Raw genomic sequence first — 16,313 nt, 5'->3', positions numbered from 1 at the left:
TGCAATTCTGCAGCTGACACGTGCAATGACTATGTGTGAATTCAACTGTCTGTGGCAAGAGATTGGTCGTACCGAAATGACACTGAAGAAATATATATATATATATATATATATATATATATATATATTTGAGCAGTGCTACACTGCCCGACTTGCTTTTCCCCGACCTATATATATATATATATTGTGACTTTTCCTTCACAAAGATTTCTTCAGTGTCATTTCGGTACGGCCAATCTCTTGCCACAGATAGTTGAATTCACACATAGTCATTGCATGCGTATGATTTTCAATTTAAATCATTAATAAGTGGAGCCACAACTGTAACAGTATACTATTAGGGTGTGTTTGGTAGGGTTGATTTGGAGAGATAGGGAGAGAAAAGAAAAGAAAGGATAGTGTGGGAGTATGTTTGGATGGGTTAAATAGAGAAAAAAGAGAGGATAGGAAGAGATAAGGAGGGATATCTATCCCTCCCTATTCCTCATTTGCTTTCTCTCCCAATTTGAAAAGATAGAGAGAGAAAGGATAGTGGAGTAAGTGATGAATTGTAATACCGAAAATACCCTCTACAAATTAACATATAGAAAAGTTATTTCTTTTATGTCCCAATTATATAATCATCTGCTTTTGTTCTTAATTAATTAGGGATCATTTGTTCTTGCTTAAGCCTGCTTTAAGTTCTTGCTTAAGCCTGCTTTTGTTCTTAATTAATTAGGGATCATTTGTTCTTGCTTAAGCCTGCTTTTGTTCTTAAGCCTATTTTAAAAGATTTACTTCTCTTACATACTGCAATTTCCAATAGCAACTCCCATGCAGAGCACTTTTTTTTTTTTTTTTTTTCCCATTAGATTTGAATTTAATGAAGGAGGTCTTATATGGAAAGTTGGAAACCATCTGCAATATAATAAAATTTATGATATTTTTTGTTAATATGTTTATTGTATTGCAAAGTACCTTCCATTTTAGCAATAATTTTAAATACGGAACTATAAGAAAAGTAGAACAGCCTAGTCTGACCACTTGGCTTCCGAAGCATTAATGGTATTCCTACTTGAGACATAAATTGAGAGCAGAAACTTTGAAGTATATCAGACCCTCTTTGAGCCAATTTTTGCAACAACAACAACCAAAAAAAAAAAAACACACACACACACAAAGGAAGAGAAAAACGTCAATTTCACTTCTCCAACAATGATCAAGTGCTACAATTCTCATACTGATTTACAGCATTGCGTTTATCACAAATAATATGAACAGTCATTGCATTTATCACAAATAATATGAACAGCCATTGCATTAAACTATCAAAAATTCCAAATTATCCTATCTCAGTCAATAATTTCAGTCATATGTAGGAGTGTGTTTTTGGTTGAATGAGTCCTATCTAATTTTGTTTTCACCCATTATTTTTATTTTTTTATTTTTTACTTTTGTTTTTACCCATTGCACTGAACTATAAGAAATAAACATTCTAAAACATCCTATGTGAGATTTTGAAAATAGATAATGTGTGAAGTGGTTATGAAAAGGTAGGACAGCAATTTGGATACTATCCTTTCTTTTCTTTTTCTCTCCTCTATCTTATCCAAACAAGAATAACTATCCTTTCTTTTCTTTTTTCCCCTATATATCCAAACACGAATAGAAATTATTACTATCCTTTCTTTTCTTTTCTTTTCTCTCCTAACTAATACTATCATTTCTTTCTTTTTTCCCCTATCTATCCAAACACACCCTTAGTCTTAAATTCCCAATTAATTCCTCATCCCAACAGCCCAAAACCCTCGCTTTCTTTCTCACTCTTTTTTGATTTATTTCTCATTTAATTATGTGGCTTAAAATTGTATACAAATTTTTTTTTTTTTTTTTCCTTTCTAAAATACTAAAATTTGTAAAAAAAATTATGTCTCATTACGTATCTATTTTAGAGTTGAGATTGATTTGATAATACCTTGTAGACAAATGGTCCAACAAAGAATTGAGTTTTGAAGACTCTAAATAGATATGGGCATAAGGGTTTAAAGAGAGAGAAAGGAGAAAAAAATATGTAAGGAGTTTAAAGATGAATGTTGTAAGGAGATTAGAATATATGTAATTACATGTAGCCTTAAAAGAGAGGATGAGTGAATGAGTGAAAATTTAACATGTGATTGTATATTATCTTCTTTGATTCATAATAATGAAATCTCTCTCTCTAATAGACGTAACCCTAAAGTTGGGTTAACCATGTAAAATATTATGTTGTGTATGGATGTGTACGATTATTATCTCCATATACGATTGTGTTGATATGATGTGACGTGATGATGCTTCCGCGTATGATAAAGGAAGGATTTAACTCTCTACAACAGCCGACCGTTTAGTGGGTTGGAGGGAGTTAATTTTTCCCTAACAAGTGGTATCAGAGCTGATGGTATGCTTTGCTAATTGAGTACACGATAGTATGCTTTGCTGATTGAGTGACTCTTGTTTATGTGGTCGTTGGGAAATTTATTATTTAGTCATCTTGAAGGTGTTAATTAAGTATGATGATAGGTAAAAAGTGCGGTTGGTAGTCGTTGGTGCGAATGTATGATGGTGTAGTTATGCGATAGATATCAAGCATTTGGTCTAACTAGGATATGTAGACTTTGGTTTGAGTCTGAAAATGAGAAGGCTGGAATTTTTGATCTTGGGTTTTGCGTATCCTTCAAAGGATGCGTAGGGTGTGCCCGATGTTGGTTGTAAGCCAGGTATAGAACCCAATGGTATACATGATAGGATGTTGTGTGATGAATACTTATATAGGGTGGTGAGCCTTGTGTTGCCAGTGTAAGTGGTGCGGAACTGTTTTTGACCTTCAGTGTGAAGGGTAGTAAGGGGTAATGAGCCAGTATCTTTGTAAGTTTTACGAGTTGTGTTCCCCGTGAGTGTTGGTTGAAGCCTCTTCTTTTAAAAAGGAAAGATTTCAGGGATAAAATCTTTTTAAGGAAGATAGATTATAATGTCCCAGATTTTTCATTATTTTATTTTATTAATTATTCTTCGTGCATCGTTTTATGCTCCCTGTGAGACCCGATGGTTTTTCATTACATCATTATTTATTTTTGGTTATTAAGGTATTTTATATACATACATATATATATATATATATATGTATGTATGTATGTGGAGTTAGTGGGAGAAGATATTTATATGGCATGTGTTGTGATTGTGGTGAAAGGCGGGGTTATTTTGGTACATTGGCAAGTCAAATGGAAAAATTATTTTAGGCCACTCATTTTGTGAGGCTAAGAAGGAGCCTTGGACCACTCATTTCTATTTTTGTAGGTTTTTTTTTTTTTTGAATTATTTTATTTTTGTGCCTCGTTTTGCGTGTCATGCATCGGTTAGTGTGCTACGAGAATTTTGAAAGAGATTTTGAGTATTTATTTGAATTTAGGACTCTTAGAAATATATTTTGGATAATTTTTGTATTTTTCGAATTTTTTATCTGGGAGGTCTCGAGTAGATCCCACACTCGAATTTGCACGTTCCAAAATTATTTTCTTGATTTATTTAAATATTTTATATGTTATTTGTCTTATATGTGGGGTTACCTTTGATATTTGGCTGGGCTATGGCATGGTTGGTCAACTAATTGACCACTTATGGTTAGTTTTGGATTTTTCGAATTTTTAGTTATTTTATTTTAGTTATTATTATTTTTGCATCGTTTTATGCGTTGTGTAAGAACTAGTTTATTTTCATTACATTATTATTTATTTTAGGTCATTAATATGTTATATATATATATATATATATATATATATAATGTGTGGAGTTAACGGTAGATGATGTTTATGTAGTCAAATGAAAGACTCATTTTAGGCTACTCATTTTGTGAGGCTAAAAAGCCGCCTTGAGCCCCTCATTTTAGACCACTTCCATGGAATCCCCAGACAGACAGCACGAATGATAATGATGGCTTTTTTTATAATAAAAAATAAAAATAATAGTAACATCCATATAACTTTTCCTTCACAAAGATTACTTATTGTGGGTGGGTGCCTAACGCATGCAATTACAATTCAATCCATATGATTTTCAAATCAAATCATTAATGAGTGGGCCCATATCTATAACACTAATATATTAGTCTTAGAACTAGTGGTCCCAAATTACCACACGTCTTCCAACATGTCAACAAGATAAGTGAGTTTTAGGTAAATTGTAAATAAGTTCTAGTTATAAATAGATTGGTACGATTAATTTGTTTATTTAAGCATATTTAGTTAAAATTGAGTGGTTCAATTTATGTAATTAGTTTAATTCAACATGTTATAATTATGAATATGATTTATGTAATATATTACCTATTTAGACTCAATTACTATAGATATTTAAATTTTGTCCATGTTTTATGTTTTTTCTTGTGACAAATTTTTTATATTATTTATTGTTTAATTAAATATTAAATTTCTCGTTTTGATAAACAAGTTACTAAATAAGTTAATAAGTGATTTAATAAATTTATTGAATTAGTATTAAGGATTCTTGACACTATTATTAATTGAGTTAACTTTGAATTTATTTATTCAATATATTATAATTCACAAATACAAATTGTCACCTCAATTTAAAATTGCTTAAGATTACTAATCTCAGTAGCCCCAAAGCCTCACTCACTCATCATCATCATCAAATACCAAGCCTCGAACCTTGGCGACTCACACACTCTCTCTCTCTCTCTCCTCTCTCTTCTCTCTCTCTCTCTCTCTCACCGGTCGTCCACTATTGTGCCTGCCACCACAAGTGAGTTGTGTGTATGCATTCTTCCATTTCTCTTTGTTCTTGGTTAGTTATGGATTCATATACATATCTATATCTATATATATATATATATATATGATAATAATACTAATAATAATTAATAATAAAAAATAAGATAATGTGGGAATAAGTTCTGTCCTACAATTATTTTATGCTTGTTTTAATTTTAAATTTGTTCTTTGTTGGTTATGGATTTATAATAATAATTCATAATAAAAAATAATAAAATAAGATAATGTAGGAATACGTTCTCTCAGTCTTACAACTATTTATATTGTTTTGATTTCGACCCGGAATGTGAACGATTAATTAAACCCTGAGGTGTAGGCATTTCTTCACACAAGTTTGGGCTCGTCATCCTAATTAGTTAATATAGGTAATTAATTAATTAGCTCTCTCCCATGGACATAATCATAGAGTTTGATGAATCATGTAAAATATTGTTTTGTGTATGAATGTGTACGATTATTATCTCCGTATGCATTTTGTAAAAGTGATGTGATGCGATAATATTTTCGCTGTGTGTAATAGAGGAGAAATTTTAATTACGAGCATACCGTAGGATGAGTTGGAAGGAATTAATTTTTCCCCAACTCTAGTGGCGTCCATGATTGGGACTGTGGAAGATAGATTTGACCGGTCGTCAATGACTACGGCTTCCCCCACCGGTGAGCTGTGTATATACATTGTTCTATTTCTCTTTGTTCTTGGTTAGATGTCATATATAAAAGTAATACTAATAATAAAAATGGATAATGTAGGAATAAGTTCTCTCTGCCCTACATTTATTTTATACGCAGTATTTGTTTTGATTTTTTTATTTGTTCTTCAGTGGTTATGAATTCATATATATATATATATAATAATAATAATAATACTAATAATAATTCATAATAAAAAAATTATAAAATAAGGTAATGATAAGTTCTCTCATTCTTACAATTATTTATATTTGTTTTGATTTTGACCGGGCAATTTGAACCCTAGTTAGTAAATTCATGTATTATACGTAATTCATGTATTATACGTGAATTATATACGTATGAATTTTTGGACAATACTTTAATTTGTTTGGCGTTCAGTTTCAAATATATGGTTAAATACGCGAATTTTACGAACAAGTCGAATGTAACGATTTTAAAAGTTTTGATATTTGTCAGTCACCGTTTAATACACTTTTTTATATCCAACCGTTTTTACTTTCCAATTTCTAATTCTATATATTTATATTTAGTAAGCATAAATATCGAGTTTCAGTATTTATTTATTAATTAATATATAAAAAGAGTTTTAAAAAGAATTTTTATAAAACTCTAAGACAAAGACTTTTAGTATTTCAATATTTTTAAAAGAGTTTTATTTTACTTGTTTATTATGAGTTTTTTTTATAATTAATATAAGGTGTTTAGAAAAGTTTCTTTAAAATTCATATTACATATTTATTATAAGTTTTTTATTTTCTTAATTAATATAAGGTGTTTAGAAGAATTTCTATAAAACTCTACCGCATAATACCTATCTTATTATTTTATATACTAATATATATATATATATATATATATATATATATATTGCCTAAGGTTTTCATTTTCCTTTTTAAAAAGATTTTCATTAATTTGTTGAATAATTATTGCTAAAATAAATATTAGTGAAATGTAATAAAAAAATAGTCTTAATTTTGATATTGTTTTAGGAGTTTTAAAATACCCCCATCAATAATTGAATTCCTATTGAAAAGTTCAATCCAAAATTGTTACTTTTATCTCTTTTACCTTGTATCCATTTTATGTTTGTTGATTATTAATTAATATATCAGTCTGATTATTTAAAAAAAATTAATTTTAATTATAATTTGAGAAAAAATTATTTAATTACTTTGATGAATATTAATTTTAAATTAAATTTTACTCACGTGCAATGCCTGTACGGTTTTACTAGTATTTTTAAGTATATATAGTGCAATTATATACATATATATATATATATATATATATATATATATATATATATATATGAGTAATGATATTCTGTTCGAAAAAATTGGCATACTCCTAGTCCGAATCCTACGTGTAATTGCCACATAATTACCTAAATCGTTATATTTACTTTCTGTGTTTTCTTCACAGTGGTATCTTCGTTCTACTGCTTCTTTCATTCTTTCTCTCTCTCTCTCTGACTCACGGTGAAACAAAATATTATTCTCATTCAAAAATTTAAAGTTGGAGGCATGATTTGGAAGATGTTTATGTTGAGATCTATGAAGAGGCTGAGAATGGGACTCATTCATTATATTCTCGGCTGGAGTCATCTTCTTATTGGCAACAAAGAACTACTTTAAAGTTAAATTGGAAATCTAATTTACAAATGAAAAATGAAAATTCCATTAAAGCTTAGATTTAGATATAGTATTTACGTTGCTTTATGACGGCAAACAGTTGAACTTCTATGATTGAATTGTTGGTGTTTGGTAATATTTTTGTTTTCAAATCTCTCTTTTTGGTAAACCTTGAAACACTGATAAATGGATCAATATGATTTATGTATTTTCCCCTTTGATTTTATGAACTAGTAGAGACTTTTCAATCCTTTGTTTTCCCTTCAATTTTGCAAAGTGGAAAAGAGAGAGCGATGAGTCAGAGAGAGAAAGAATGAAACCATTGTGGAGAAATCAGAAACATAGAGAGGGGTTGTCAAAACCTCTTCAACTTTTTTCCATATTTATTTTATTTATGTATTTTCTGCTTTGATTTTATGAACTAATAGAGACTTCTCAAATTTTTTTTTTTCCCTTCAATTTTGCAAAGTGGAAGGAGAGAACTGTGAGTCAGAAAGAGAGAGAGAGAATGAAAAAAAGTACGAAAATACCATTGTGGAGAAATCAAAGACGGAGAGGGGTAGTCAAAAACTCTTCAAATTCTTTCCATATTTATTTTATTTATTTATTTTGGGTGTATATATAGAGAGAGAGAGTAATGATACTCTGTCAGATGAAGTTGACCTACTCCTGGTCCGAATACTAGGTAATTACTTAAATCGTTACATTTACTATGCGTGTGTGTAGATATATATATATATATATATATATATATTATTTACTTAGAATATATACACACACACTAAATTCAATGTCTTTAGTACTCTAAGGTTGCATGATATTCAGTTAAGTAATAGAGTATATATAGACTTTGTATCTTTGTAGATTTTTTTAGTTTTTATTTTTAAGATCTATACTCGAACCGAAGTGGATTAATTTTAAATTTTTTCCTCTTTTTTGAGTCAACTACAATAAGACTTTCTCAAACTATTTAGATTCAATATTCTACTTATTCATGCAAAAATTTTATTAGTAGATGCAGTACAGACGATTTTGATGTCCAATAAAAATCAAGGAAAAGAAGTCATCCATCCGACTGTTGAGACGCGAAAGTTGGAAGAAGAAAATTAACAAAAATTGACAAACGATGACAATTTCTGTACTTCTGAGACTAAAACACAATGTTAAATTAATGCTGATAAAATTTGTTGAGTTTCATAATCTCCTTCCGATCCGAAGCTGTTCCAAATTTTTTATTTTTTTGGGCAACTCTACGTGTAGAAAATCTTGCTTTGGGATTTTGAAAATTTTGAAACCCAGTTTTAGATTGGGTTTCCCCAATACAACAACCTATATTCGTAATACAGTTTAATTTGTCACAATGTATTTATAGCTGTATGTACAAGAAACTTAATAGTATCTGTAATAAATCCCATACACAATGATTCGATTCAGAACTATTGACATTTACTTCTCATGTTGGCAAAACCAACCTCAAACCTAAAATTATAATTTCTGGTCATTCATACTAAAAAAAATTAGAATTAATTTTACTAACACTCCCTTAGATTTGACCAAAAATCCATATAAATATATATTTAAAATAATTATTACTCAGATCCCAACTTACTTTTCCGTCACTTTTACTGTTAAAAATATAAGAAATAACAATTTTACCCTATTTTTTTAAATTCATTTTAATCTAAAATATCATAAAAATATAAAAGACAAAATTGCCCCCATTTATTTATCTCTCTAAAATTCACATCCACTCCCACTTCTTCCATCTCCACCTTTTATGCAAACCTTCCTTCCAAGGTTTAAGACCTTTAGCAAACCCACTAACCACCCACCTCTTCTCTTCTTTCATCTCCACCTCTCGCTGCTAATCCAAACTGCATTTTAGAAATCCTATCCGAATTTCGTCCCGCGGCACTGTATGTGTAGAAATTCATCAATTGTGATATATTGAAGAATAAAAACAAAACACGCAAAATAATAAAAGCAATGCACAATAGCTAATTAGAGAATTTTTTTTATATATTTCATTGTAAGCTCATACCTCTATTTATAGAAGTAGGGGCTTGGTACTGCTAGACCACTAGCCTGTTGGTTATTCTAGGTTTTTTCTTCATATAGATTATTCCATGTGAGGCTTTTCTTCTATACAAAGTTCTTTCTTCATATAGATTGATCCGATCTGTAGCTTAGATAATGTTTATCCGAGCAGTATCTTTGACTCGGAACATATTAAGCTTATTCTATGGTGGGCTGACAATGGCTCATTTGGAGTAGATCGAACTGTAATTCATTGATGATATGGCATGTTCTTATTGGTACGAAGATTTTTCCCTCCACAGTTTGCCCTCAATTCCCTCCTAATTTGAGCAACGGTCCATAATCAGAAGGGAATTGAATTTGCACAGTTACCAGACGTGTAAGAGGCGGTTTTGGAAGTGGCTCTTGACATTCTGACCAAAAAATTTCTCCAAAGCTCGTTCTTGCCTTCATTGTGTCCGCAGCTTCGTCATACTCTCAGGTTAGTTTATAATTTTCTTATTGATTCCATATCATGAACACTTCACCCACTGATGAGCGCTGAAAAGTGCGCATTTAAACCCCTTAAGCTTAGGTATTCTAGGACCTTTATCTATCTTACTTTCCCGTTTTAGACTAATTTCGTGTTATTGTCCTTTTTAGGTGCTTATCCCCAAAATAAGCTAATTCAGCCAAATAAGAGCTTAAAAGAAGCTAACTCAAGCTGGATGGAAGAAAGGAGCAAAGTGGAAGTAGATTGAAGCACAGTATGGAATTCAGCAGGTTTGATCGATCTCAGAATATATTCGATCGATCGAAAGTTCATTAATCTAAGCAGTTTAAGACGGATCTGAGCTTTTGTCCTTATCCACAAGATTTCATAAAATTCGATCGATCTCAACAGCTATTCGATCAATCGAAGTGCTCGATCTTATCTACATGTACTACTCTAGCTGCCACTTTTGTTTTCTTCCCAAAAATATCTCAAAATATCTCAGAGATTTGTCCTTATTCAAAAAGGCACCGCCATAGATGATCGATCTCTGCAGAATTCGATGGATCTCAGCCATGTTCGATCGATCTCACCACAGTTCGATCGATCGAACCCTCTCAAATCCAAAAATATATATTTACAGCTCATTAAAAGTTGTCTCATTGTGCAATCATTGGAGGAGCCCTTGTGTACGAGCCTAGACCATTGGGTGTGACATTTTAAGCTACCTATATAAGGAATATGAGTCACTTTTACATATATGCTTAGATATGCTTTTGGGTAAATAGTTTTTAGAGACAATTCTTAGAGAGGAAGAAAAGAGAAAAGGAAACTAGAGACATTCTTGAGAGGTTTTCCATCTTTCTCAAGAAGATCATCATTTATACCATGGAAATAGCCCTTGAGGGTTGGAAGACACCATCCATAAGTGGCTAGACATATTCTTGGGGCTAGAGTTAGCCCTAAGCATGCTTTCTTTATCTTGATTCATGTATTTTTGAGGGGTTTGTGTTGTAATACATGTTTTGACATATTTATATACATAGGTCTTATTTATTTAATGATTTGTGTGATTTAATTCTTCCAAGTGACCATTTCATTTTATCCATATGTCTATGTATGCTAGAATAGATGTTCATGTGTTTATCTCTATTTCTTATATTGTTGATGCATGTCTATATGTATTAATCCTATAAATCTAGAAATTGTCAAGACATAGTGCTTAATAGAATGCTCTTGTGGTTTATTTGATGGTTCATACTCATTACTTAATGGATTGTGCCTTTTTCTTAGTTTAATTAGTTTAATTTTCATGTCATTAGCTTAGATGTAGTGTAGTTACTTTAGTTATTAAATGGGAGGACAATCCATACTTATTGTTTGATGTTCTATACTTATGAATGCAAGTAGTATATTTCTTTAATTTTGTGATGTGTTTGGATTGTGAGCTTAAAGAAAGATTAATGGCTCACTTTGATATATTATGCTATTCATTGTGTTGTCTAAACAATATACACTTAATTGGTCATCCATGCTTGTTGAAACAACCACACACACTCACTATTGTTGCAACATATGCCTTCCCCTCATTAATTGTGAATTAAGTATAGAGAAAAGTGATGCTTAGTGGTGATCTCTAAGCTCCAAGATCTCTCTCTCTTGTTTTCTCTGTCCTTTAATTACTTGCTTGATATTGATCTTGTTTAGTTTTAATTGTAGTTTAATCAACCAAACAACCTACCTTTGATCGCTCGACCTACTAACCCTAAGCCTTGTTTCCACTACTAGTGCACCCTCAATCCCTTGGGATGATCCCTACTCACCCTTGCTATAATTTTAGTTAGTGGTAATAGTGGCATTTATAAATATAAAACTTGGCCACACTATTTTGCACAAATTTGGTTGCACACCGCGACAGGCATACCAAGTTTTTGGCGCCGTTGCCGGGGATTTAATTGGCAACGCCGTGTTTTGGAAACAATTAGGGATTAGTACTCTTTTGATCTTTTTTTTTTTTTTTTTGGTTACTTATTATGTTTGTTCTTATTTGGCTAGGTGAAATTGAGCAAGGAGGTTAAGCAAAGGAGACTTTAAAGTAAGGAGCTAAGTTAAGCACAAAAAGGACAAAATCTAAAAAAAATGCAAAGCATAGCAAAGTTTGGAAGTTGAAAATGAATTGAAGTTGCTTAAGGACCCTTTGCGAGATCTTTCTAACTCAAGCTCTAGTTAAATCATTGGCCCGCGTGGAGGCTTGTTTTCCATTTCTTAGATAAATCGTGAGCCCGCGTGGAGGCAATTTACTTTTCTTTGCATGTTGTTTAAGCATGGGAGTATGGGATCATTATATGTGGAGATTTGTTGATTGATTTGTTGTAGGGGCAAAGTGTTTGCTTAGTTGATTTCATTGTTGTGTTTCTTGTATTTCATACAGTCTCAACCAACCCCATCATAACCAATGGAAAATCTAGAGGGTCATCTTGGTTATTTAGACCCAAACTTCATGGAGCATCCTCCTTTCAACCAATTTCCTCTCGGAGTTCAAGCTCCAATCCTCCAATGATCCTTCGTGATCATTATAATCTTCATGAATACTATGCACCAACTTACATCATGCTTCCTAATTTTGAGGCCAATCAATTTGAAATTAAGCCCGAGACCATTCAAATGTGTCCACTATTTTATGGCTTAGACGGTGAGGAGCCATATAAACATCTTGATGAATTTCTTGAAATATGCTCCACTGTGAGGTATATGAATGTCCCGGAGGAAGTCCTTAGGTTACTTCTCTTCCCTTTCACTCTTAAAAATAAGGCTAAGCATTGGTTCAACAACTTAGGGGAAAATTCAATAACTTCTTGGTTACAAATGCAAAATGAATTTTAAAAGAAATTTTACCCCGTGAGTTTGACCAATGTTATGCGCACTTCTATTCATGAATTTTCTCAAAGGGAAGGAGAACTTTTACATGAGGCTTGGGAAAGATTGAATGACTTGCAAAGAAAGTACCGACATCATGGTATTCCAAAATGGCAAGTTGTCCAATATTTCTATGAAAGCCTATCCGACACTCACAAGGACATAGTTAATAACTCATGTGGAGGATCATATTTTGGGAAACATGAAGATGATGTTTGGTACCTTTTTGAGAAAATGAGTGAAAATTCATTGCATAAATGTCATACTTCTCGGTTAAGTCATGATTCTAATAACAAAAAGAAAAATTTGAAAGTGTGTAAAATTGAAAGTCCAATGGAGATTGTTGCCGAGGTCAAAACTCTAACTCAAAAACTTGATAAATTTTTATTGAGTCAAAAGCCGGCAAAACAATCATCTCCTCTTCTTAATCATCATCTTCATCATTCTTGTAAGCTATGCATGACTTGTTCAATTGTATTGCATATTATTTCTAATTGTCCCTATGGACATGTACTTGATGAACACTATGAACAAGTCAATACCACATTTGCTCACTTTTTTTCGAATGCTTATGTTCCAGTGTGGAGTGAACATTCAAATCCTCTTTAAGCTAAAAATTTTCAAAACCGGTATGTTCTTCCTCATCAAAGAAATGGAGGCTCAAAAGGATTCATCTCACCTTCTTCTTTTCATTAAAAAATGAACCATTTCTCTCATCCTTAAGCTTATAATTCTCAAAGTAGCTCTAATCACTCTCATGCACTCTCTAGCAACCCCACATTTGAAGATAAGGTCTTAGTAGCTTTGGGTAATTTGGAAATGAACACCAATTTGTTGCATTCTCATTCTCAATCGATATCAAAGCTTGAGTCTCAAATCGGGATGATAGCTAATACATTGAATGCGAGAGAAATTGGTAAATTGCCAAGCCAACCCGAAAGGAACCCAAAAGCTCAACATTTTGTGGAAGCAAACTCCACATCGGGGTGTCTTTCCCAAGAGTAAGTGTAAGCAATTACTACTTTGAGAAGTGGTAGACAAGTTGACAATAGAGTTGAACAACTAAGTGAAAATAGTGAACCGGTGCAACCAAAAGTTGACACCCGGCCCGTTTCCAATCCTATTCGTACTTCCTTGGATGAGCATGGCCCTAAAGGGAATTCTCAACCTTCTTCATCATCCCCTCAAGTTGCAAGGTCTTATGAGCCAAAAGCTCCATTCCCTTATGCTTTGAAAGAAACTTCGCCTTTTAGGAGGCAAGAGGGAAAAATCCATGACATGATGGAGGTTTTCAAACAAGTTAATATAAATCTTCCTCTCTTAGATGCAATTAGGCAAATTCCGCCTTATGCAAAAAAATTTAAAAACCTTTGTACACAAAAGAGGAAGAGCAAGGGACAAGGCCCTAAAAAAGTATTCCTAATGGAGTAAGTGAGCTCCATCATTCAACATAACACTCCACCTAAGTTCAAAGATCCCGGTGCTCCGATTATCTCATGTGTAATTGGAACCCATGAAGTTCGTAGAGCTCTTCTTGACTTAGGGGCAAGTGTTAATTTGATTCCTTACTCCGTGTATGTCTAACTAGGTTTGAATGAATTGAAACCAACCTCAGTGGTGCTTCAATTGGCCGATAGATTCGTTAAAACACCTAGGGGCATGATTGAGGACATACTCATCAAGGTTGACAAGTTTACTTCCCGGTTGATTTCGTAGCTCTTGATACCGAACCAGTTGCAAATCCCACCAATCACATCCCCATCATCTTAGGAAGGCCATTTCTTGCTATCGTAAATGCTACCATTAATTGTAGATCCGGTGTTATGGACTTTTCTTTTGGTAATATGATGGTTAAGTTTAATGTTTTCAATACAAGTCGACATCCCATAGATAAAGACGAGTGTTGTCTCATAAATGTCTTGAATGAGGTTGTTGAGGAATCTATTTCCACCATGGTCATGAAACAACCAACTGAGGATGATCTTTCATCTCTTCTTTCAGAGGACCCCCTTGCAACTTGTCTTCTTGAAATGTATGGTAATTGTGGGTTTGATAGTGAAGGGTCAATGAATGAAGTTAATAATTTAATGGAATCCGTTATAAGTTTGGATTTTTCACCTTAAAAAGATCCATAAGAATCTCTTCCTCCACTCTCTAGCACTCCACCGGTTCCATCTCTAGTCTCTCCACCCACTCTTGAGCTCAAAACTCTTCCTCCCGATCTTAAGTATGCCTTTTTAGGTTCGAAAGAGACTCTTTCGGTCATCATTTCTTCAAATCTTGAAAAAGATCAAGAGAATTCTCTTTTGAATGTGCTTAAGGACAATAAGGAATCCATTGGGTGGAGTGTGGTGAATCTAAAAGGAATTGACCCTTCCATTTGTATGCATCGCATTCTTATGGAAGAAGATGCAAAACCTTTTAGAGATGCCCAAAGAAGATTAAATCCAAACATGAAAGAAATGGTTAAGAAAGAGGTAGTTAAGCTCTTAGATGCCAGTATCATTTATCCAATCTCTGATAGCAAATGGGTGAGTCCAACTCAAGTAGTTCCCAAGAAATCGAGAATTACGGTGGTTGAAAATGCAAAAGGTGAGGCAATTTCTAAGCGTACCGCCAATTCATGGCGAGTATGCATTGACTACCAAAAATTGAATGCCACCACTAGGAAATATCACTTTCCTTTACCATTTATTGATCAAATCCTAGAGAGATTGGTTGGGCAATAATACTATTGCTTTCTTGATGGCTATTCGAGTTACAATCAAGTAGCCCTTGACCCCTTAGACCAAGAGAAAACCACCTTTACTTGTCCTTTCGGCACATTTGCTTATAGACGGATGCCATTTGGTTTGTGCAATGCCCCTGCCACATTTCAAAGGTGCATGATGTCAATTTTCTCGGAAGTGGTGGAAGAGTATCTAGAGGTCTTTATAGACGATTTTTCTGTCTTTGGGTCTTCATTTGATGCATGCCTCAAAAATCTAAATTTGGTACTTAAAAGATGTCGTGAAACAAACCTTGTTTTTAGTTGGGAAAAGAGCTATTTCATGGTTTAAGAAGGTATTGTTTTGGGTCGCGTTATCTCAAAAAGGGGAATTGAGGTGGATAAAGTGAAAGTTGAGCTCATTTCTGAATTACCTCCACCTTTTACGGTGAGAGAAGTTCGCTCCTTCTAGGTCATGCCGGCTTCTATCGCCGTTTCATTAAAGATTTTAGCAAAATTGCTAGACCTTTGTGCAATCTTCTCGCCAAGGAAACTCCTTTTGTCTTTGATCAAGCATGCCTTGATGCTTTCCATAAATTGCATGACTTGTTATCATCTGCTCCTATAATGCAACCTCCCAATTGGTCATTACCATTTGAAATCATGTGTGATGCTTTTGATTATGCTATGGGAGCAGTTTTGGGGCAACGGGTAGGAAAACTTCCATACGCTGTATACTATGCAAGCATGATCCTCTCGGGAGCTCAATTGAATTACTCCACTACCGAGAAGGAATTACTTGCAGTAGTATATGCTCTTGACAAATTTCGGTCCTACATTTTAGGGTCAAAAGTCATTGTTTATTCTGATCATGCTGCTTTGAGGCACCTTTTGACTAAGAAGGAAACAAAGCCTCATTTAATAAGGTGGATTTTGTTTCTTCAAGAATTCGATTTTGAAATCAAATATAAGAAAGGCACTGAAAATGTGGTTGCCGATCATCTTTTAAGATTAGTGGTAGAATCTTCCTCGAGTCCACCCATTCATGATTC

General features: G+C 33.0%; 1 long non-coding RNA gene across 2 annotated transcripts; it reads left to right on the top strand.

Moving 5' to 3' along the window:
- The first annotated feature begins 6,375 nt into the window (after positions 1 to 6,375).
- LOC132311355 (uncharacterized) lies at positions 6,376 to 11,711 on the top strand. Of its 2 annotated transcripts, XR_009482942.1 has the most exons (3): positions 6,382 to 9,647; positions 9,809 to 9,928; positions 11,694 to 11,711. It is a non-coding gene; the product is annotated as an uncharacterized LOC132311355 (long non-coding RNA). The 2 variants fall into 2 exon arrangements; XR_009482941.1 differs by lacking the exon at positions 11,694 to 11,711 and having other exon boundaries at positions 6,376 to 9,647; positions 9,809 to 10,699.
- Positions 11,712 to 16,313: the final 4,602 nt, after the last annotated feature.

This window comes from Cornus florida, unplaced genomic scaffold, assembly GCF_030987335.1.
Source record: "Cornus florida cultivar Cherokee Brave unplaced genomic scaffold, ASM3098733v1 CherokeeBrave_3.0.0_Hap2_Chr06, whole genome shotgun sequence".
In the NCBI taxonomy this organism is placed as follows: domain Eukaryota; kingdom Viridiplantae; phylum Streptophyta; class Magnoliopsida; order Cornales; family Cornaceae; genus Cornus; species Cornus florida.
Note: the sequence above shows the minus strand (reverse complement) of the source record. Positions and strands in the feature narration are given on the sequence as shown.